This window comes from Littorina saxatilis, linkage group LG2 (genome assembly GCF_037325665.1).
Source record: "Littorina saxatilis isolate snail1 linkage group LG2, US_GU_Lsax_2.0, whole genome shotgun sequence".
Taxonomy (NCBI): Eukaryota; Metazoa; Mollusca; class Gastropoda; order Littorinimorpha; family Littorinidae; genus Littorina; species Littorina saxatilis.
The window spans coordinates 22,733,838-22,741,337 of NC_090246.1; the positions used below are offsets into that span (position 1 = coordinate 22,733,838).

The 7,500-nt window shown below is 45.5% G+C and overlaps 1 long non-coding RNA gene across 1 annotated transcript in view; it reads left to right on the plus strand.

The window, feature by feature from the left end:
- Window positions 1–3,525, plus strand: part of LOC138958504 (uncharacterized) — a 4,558-nt gene extending 1,033 nt beyond the window's left edge. Inside the window, exon 2 of the long non-coding RNA XR_011453422.1 lies at window positions 1,397–3,525. This is a non-coding gene — a long non-coding RNA (uncharacterized lncRNA). The remainder of the gene's footprint in view (window positions 1–1,396) is intronic.
- The last annotated feature ends 3,975 nt before the right edge of the window (window positions 3,526–7,500 follow it).

Here is a 7,500-nt window from a genome sequence, read left to right on the forward strand (position 1 = left end):
ACTTTTTCTTTGCCCGTTTTGTCACATTCTGTTCCTCTTTCGCCTAACAAGCAGAAACTAAGCCCATCGCACTTGCGTACAGAAAGTAACGCCCTCTTTTCTATAATGCACAACAAGCAGCCTGTTGAGGTCTCAGCGTGTGGTGATATATGACTGCTTTAAGATGCGTGTAAAGGGAGGCAACCGTGTTTTTGATTTAGGCGAAGGCAAACGCCTAGCTTTAACATTCAATTATTATTAGCGGCCCAGTGGTTCCGCATCCCAGTGTGTGTGTGTGTGTGTGTGTGTGTGTGTGTGTGTGTGTGTGTGTGTGTGTGTGTGTGTGTGTGTGTGTGTGTATGTGTGTGTGTGTGTGTGTGCGTGTGTGCGTGTGTCAGTGTGTGTTTGTGTGAGTGTGAGTGTGTGTGTGTGTGTGTGTGTGTGTGTGTGTGTGTGCATGTGTCTGTGTGTGTCTGTCTGTCTGTGTGGGCCTGAGTAAGTTTCTGTGGGGGGGGGGGGGTGTGTGCGTGCGTTTATGTTTGGCATTGACTCAAAGCACATATACTAAATATACTACGTGTGCTTCAACCACTGACGCGCATCTGTCTGTCTGTCTGTACACGGCTTTACACGCATGCGTCCAGCTGAGACACTCAGATTAAGATTCTGACACTGATTGACCTCCAGTTTACTTTCGTCCCGTGATGAACACTTTAATGGCTATATATGCGGCCCCTAATTACCCACCGGGGTCAGCTATGCTGGTCGTACAGTACTCAATCATAATCTCTATTAAGACACGATTACAAAGTGAAACTTTTTTCTCAAAGTCTTTATTCCAATTGCATTTGCTGCTCAGAATGAAAAGCATTCGGCTTTGTGCAACCTTGACTGCCTGAAGTAGGTATTAGACACGAATTAGAGGCAACGGCAAGAACAAATAATGGGACAAGGGAGATAACGGTTAAAAACAGCCAATTGTCTTCCAGCAAGATGATTGTCTCCCCTGGAGCTTTTTCTCAGATACTTACGAGCTGTTTGTTTTGATTTGTATGTCACAATCTGTTATCCAATTGGCCATTTTTTTCATTATTACATTTTTTCCGGCAGTCAAGAGTTATAAATCCTTAAAGTCATGTACAGCTAAGTCGTACATCACTCAGTCATCATATTGACACGTTCTAAAAAAGCCGTGCACTACTTCAGACCTAGAGACGGTATCACCACCCGTTTCACAACAGTAGCACGTACAAGACCTCGGTCATTCTGCCATTAGTGCAAATGATACTACCTTAATACGCATACACTTGTGTATCTCATCTAAAGTTGGGGCAAAACCCGGGAACATGCCCCTAATGGCTTTGCCGTGAGGGCGTAAAACTTGAATTTCTCTCTCACAACCTTTTCAATGTTGCAGCAACAGCGATCCACGGCCTCACCGCGCAAGGAACTCTCAGCATGGATCCCACCCTGGTGGACAACACTCAGCCTTTCCATTCCCACAACTTCATGCAGGACGAAAACTACTCCCGAGGCGCATCCATCTCGCACAATGACGCCTCTGCCTCTGCGTCTTGTCCTCATCACAGTCACCTTGATAGCGATGGTGTGGCTGGGCATTGTGATCGTGCAGATGGGACGGGGGATGGTGGTGATAGTTTTACTGGTTGTGCTGATTTCACTGCCAATTGATGCAAGAAATTCAAGGAGAAAACGTACGTTATACTGTGAACTGGCAAAAAAGAGTGATGGTCACTATCAAGTTCATGTAGGATTGTTGATCGTGTAAACGGGACAGGGTCCTGTGGTTTGGTGGTTTCTGCTGACTGAACTGCCAATTGATGCAGATACTGCAAGCAGACAAATGTTTAGCTGTTATCCCCCCCTCACATGGTCATGCATGAAGTGTATGTACGTGTGTCACGCTTTTCCAAATCAAAATCTCATTGATCACCAAGTGAATCCAGCGGCGCAGTAACCTGCTTTGATTCCCTTCTCTTTCGATCCTGCAAGTCAGTTCAAGTTAGCCTGGAACGAACCCTGGACTTAATCTGGACAGCGCCCTAAAGATACAAAATAGACTAAACCATTTGATAAACCCCTTGTATCCTGGCTTTAACTTCCTGAGGGCGGGGATGGGTGGTAAGATATATAACTAGCCCAGATGTCAACATGTTCATTGACACGGTGATCAACAGTTGTCTGATAATACGGAGGTTCACTGACAAGGTGCTCAATGGATGATACGTCCAATTATAAGGTTATTCATGGACAGAGTGGTCTATGAAAATTGTGATCTATTTATTAGGCGGTTCACTGATCAGGTGGTCTATCGATAATTATTTTCTAACCATATACGGTGGTTCACCGACAAGGTGATCTAAGATGGTTCACCGACAGGGTGGTCGATGATAGTTCAGTTGTGATCTATTTATAAGGCGGTTCATTGATAAGGTGGTCTGTGGATATTTATTTTCCAACCATAATTATACGGTAACGAAGACGTGTACGGTTTATACGTGAAGGACAGAAGAACCGGGAATGGAATGTGAAGAATGCATGAATAATAGTCTTCTGGGGTGGTGAACACTAGAAAGTGTCCAACTGGGTGGGACCTAAGCACGGCGGTTTGGATTTGCTAAAATGCCAATGACATCTCAATTTCAACCAAACCGACCAAGCGTTTGGTTTCCCACCCACTTGGGAACTTTCACACCATCCCTGGAGTCTCAAGCTGACCTCTTTATCATACATTGCACGGACCTAATCAGCGAAGGGAAGTAAGCACTGTAAATGCACACGACATGTGCAACAAGCGTACTAGTAATTAAGTGAGACTTCTGCGGAACCAATATCCTGGCATTTGAGAGAACAACAAAACTTGAAAGTCGCTTGTTCATCATGTTTCAATGCTTGTTATTTTCGCAGGTGCCAGGAGATAGGTTGCCGTATGCATTTAGAGCGCTTACTTCCCTTTATTTCCCAAATAACTTCTTCTTCTTCTTCGTTTGTGGGCAGAAACTCCCACGTACACTCGTGTTTTTACACGAATGGAATTGTACGTGTATGACCGTTTTTACCCCGCCATTTAGGCAGCCCTACGCCGCTTTCGGAGGAAGCATGCTGGGTATTTTCGTGTTTCTATTACCCACCGAACTCTGACATGGATTACAGGATCTTTTCCGTGCGCACTTGGCCTTGTGCTTGCGTGTACACACGAAGGGGGATAAGCCACAAGCAGGTCTGCACATAAGTTGACCTGGGAGATCGGAAAAATCTCCACACTTAACCCACCAAGCGGCCGCGGCCGGGATTCGAACCCTCGACCTTCCGATTAAGAGGCCGACGTCTTACCACCCCGCCACAGCGCCCGTCCTTAAATAACTATCTGCTTCATTTTCCTACATTGCACATTTTTTCTGTGGCCACGCACACTATTTGTATTTCCCTTCTCACAGGTTGTGTACCGTGAATATGTATAGCCCGTTCATTGAAATATTGTGCTCCTCAGGTTTTCTATGTCTACCAATAAATACTAGTACTGTATCGGGTTTTGCTGCTGATGCTGTGTGTGAGTGTGTGTTTGTGTGTGTGTGTGTGTGTGTGTGTGTGTGTGTGTGTGTGTGTGTGTGTGTATGTGTGTGTGTGTGTGTGTGTGTGTGTCAGTGTGTGTGTGTGTGTCAGTGTGTATGTGTGTATGTGTGAACAGAAGAGGGTAAGTTGAACGTATTTCCAAATTTTGTACGGTAAACATTAACACCAACACATAACTCTGCCTGTATTGCATTGAATTAAACATAAATTATCATATATACTTGTCGAGTAGTTTTGTGTCAATCGCTCTCCACGCACGTACTCCCGGGGGACCGTGCTGTTTACTCCAGCGTTTACCTACACTTGAAAGTAGTCAAAGACCATAATAAATTGCAAAACATGCACCAGCTTGGGTGATATTTTTTTTGTAAAGGGACATGAAGCAAGTTCGTATATGTGACCCTCCACCACGAAATGAGTTGCATGTCACCTTTGCATGATTTTCATATTTTTACATTTTCCTACAGAGTTTTTTATGCTCTATCCAGTGGTGAAACCCGTTTTAGAAAAGAGCGAAAACTGTTTGAGTTATAAGCCTGTGACTAAGGTGACCATCACACTGTTACAAGACACTCCCCGGACTTATATTGAGCCTAGCGCAGAACCGCGCGAGGTGACATGCGACTCATTTCGTGGTGGAGGGTCACATATTATATATGATAGTTACGAAGATTTCATTCTCACGAGGGATGGTTAGGGTACGGCTTATTGTGTCATCTATGCTTGTCTGCTTTCCATATAACTCTACACAAAAGTGAAGAGAATAGATTAGTAACGTGTTGCAGGAGGGATTGACACATAGGCTAACCCGGGCCAGTACACAATAAAGACGAATTCCAGTTTCCCGGTTTACACTCAGTGCAGGCAGGGCAAAGGATGTGCGCAGGTTACATGCTTCCTGGAATGTCTTACGCCATAACATGTTTATAATTGGTAGAAGAAAAAAAATGATCCCAAAAGGGGATTGATCTCAGTAATTTTCCACTGCAGGCAAAAGCCTAGAGTACCCCGGGAAAACCCCCAACCCAAAATAAACTTCTGCGCAGTTGGCTGCAGGTTGTTATTCACTGACATTGCGATTGCCAATCGCTCGACGTGAATCGAAAATACGTTGCAGTTTGTTTACAGTTTGCACCACAGGGCGCTTTTACGGCGGTAACAACCACAGGAGCAAACAACCACACAATGATCGGGTCCTACCTAGCATTCACAAAGTTTGGAGTGCGTCATTATTCTCCAGTTCTAGTCTCAGTGTTAGTATGAGATTTGGAAAATCTCTCTCTCTCACCCCCTCTATCTCTCCTCCCTCTCTCTCTCTCTCTCTCTCTCTCTCTCTCTCTCTCGCTCTCTCTCTCTCTCGCTCTCTCTCTCTCCCTCCCTCCCCCTCTCTCTCTCAGTCTCACCCTCTCTTCTCCCTCCTCTTTCTCTCTCCCCCTCCCTCTCTCCCCCTCCCTCTCTATTGTCCTTTTATTGTCTTTACTTTTATGTCTTAGTTTAGCAGGGACAGATTGTAAGACTAGGCGTGAGCCTAAAATCTCCATCCTTGAGTAATAAAGTTCGTTCGTTCGTTCGTTCGTTCTCTCCCTCTCTCTTTCTCTTTCTCTCTCAAAATCTCTGGCGCACTCAAGTAGTGTTTGCTTTGACAGCTCTCACAAAAGCAAAGTGCCAAACTCCTGCGCCTGTTGCTCTTACCGCCGATAAACAGGACGCTCCTATAAATAGATTGTACTGGATTTTTCCACTCTCGAGATGAAGGAGCACTCACAGGTGTGTTTTACATCCGCGTTTACTTTTGTGTCAAAAACTGTGTCGTGGGGGGAATGACTTCTTGTATTGATGCGGACTGACGCAGATGATTGTTGACAGTTTGCAACCACTCCTGTTGACTCGGGAAAAGTATGTTTGGGTTATAAAAGTGCAGCACTTTTCGTGCACAGAACATTAGCTGCTCAGTCGAACACAGAGAAGTCAAGTAAAATACGCCTTTCTAAGAGAGAGTGAAGAAGCTTTTAAATTCATAGAGAGCATAATTCAGTTCACAATGGGCGCCTGTTTTTCAAGCAATGATAGAAAACGTAAGTTTGTTGTTGTTGTTGCCTTTCTGAGCTTTCTGCTGTAAGCTGCTGAGTGTCAGATTGAAAGGGCTTTTTAGAAAGTGTCACTGAGAAGGAATGTCTTTTTGTGTCGTGTGTGTGTGTGTGTGTGTGTGTGTGTGTGTGTGTGTGTGTGTGAGGTGGTGTGGGTTTTTTCTTTTCTTCTTTAACATGTAACTAATTTTGGTCTTTATTAAACTGTTTTTCTCAATCTATGCTCACAGGAAGACGTCACGGTGGTGGAAGGGGAGGCAATTCCAGCAGCCATCACCATGGCTTTGGCCACACGAACTATGATGACGGTCACCATGACAGCGGCGGTGGTCACCACCACAGCGGAGGGGGAGGAGGAGGAGGATGGAGCTTTTTTGGAGGAGGAGGGGGTGGATATGATGGTGGAGGAGGAGGGGGTTGTGACAGTGGGGGAGGAGGAGGAGGAGGAGGAGGAGGAGGAGGAGGAGGAGGAGGAGGATGTGACAGTGGGGGAGGAGGAGGAGGGTGTGACAGTGGGGGAGGAGGAGGAGGAGGGTGTGACAGTGGGGGAGGAGGAGGAGGTTGTGACTGAGTAATTCTCCAAACACAGAGACTCCATGCCTGCTTCACGGACACGCATGCCTGTCGTTGCTCTGAACATGCAGACCTGACTTGGACAAAAAAAAAGAAGATTTGTTAGTCACTACGGAGATTTAAGAAACGAAACGTTGGGACGTTTCGTTTTGAAGTTGTGGTAAACGTCATTATTTCGGGGGTCTCTCGCTGGAAAGGTGAAGGTCAACTGAAACGGAACGTGGAACGTCAAAACGCAGTCACGTTTTCCACCCCCAAAAAACGAACAATATTTCGTCAACTTTTGTGAGTATTTTTGCACACTAACAGTTTTATTTGTTGGCCATTTTATGCATTGCTAGATTCATCAACCCTTTCACAGTCTTTCAGCGCTGAGAATGTGTTCATTGGAGGTAGACAACTGTTGTGAACTGAAATATTTTGAAGGGTGCTGATCCTGGTACATTTATCCAACTTCATGGTGAGAAAGCAAATGGCGAAGCAGAAGTAGGTCATCGCATCGAATTTTTATTCTGGCTTCGTATGTGATCAGGTGCATGAATTGAAAAATGTGAAGCTCTTGTGCGTGCAATGCGAGTATGTCAATCCTTTATTGACTCGTGGAGTTGAAATTATGCCATGCCCAGTCAGCGGATCATATCCTGCCATGCCCGGCCTTTCATTCCGAAACGAAACGTGAATACATCTAAATCTTGTCTGCGGCCTATGCCGTCTCGTTACACGTTCCGTTTCGCGGGGTGACTCATTCACCAAACGAAACGAGCTGCAAAACGAAACGTGCTGTTTCTTAAATCTCGCTACTGTGGCCACGGTCACTTTCAGAACTCACCATACTTTCCACGTACACAGTGTTAAATGGGGATCATGAGAATACACTCACCTCGCGCTGAAGCTCTGGCGGTGAGCAGAAAACGGCGGTAGTCCTCCCGACTTTTTGTGTGAAAAATGCTATTTCGAAGATGATTCGAATTCGTCAGACTTCTGCGTGCTCCTCCGGATTATCCTCTCCAGGTCCTTTCCTGAGCACAGCCTTGCTGTTCACACTGTCGCGCCAAGAGGTACAACACGACCACTGAGGTATACATCTCTGTGGGTACGACAGACATGCACTTATTGTTGGCAATCCTGTGTATGAGCAGGACACTGAGGAGTTCCACAGTGAGAGGAGAGTTAAAGTACCATGTGTGACTGAATACAGTGAAGACGTCTGTTCCAGGCTGATCGCGATCGTAACACCAAATGTTTTGTATTCCTAGTGGCTTTGAGT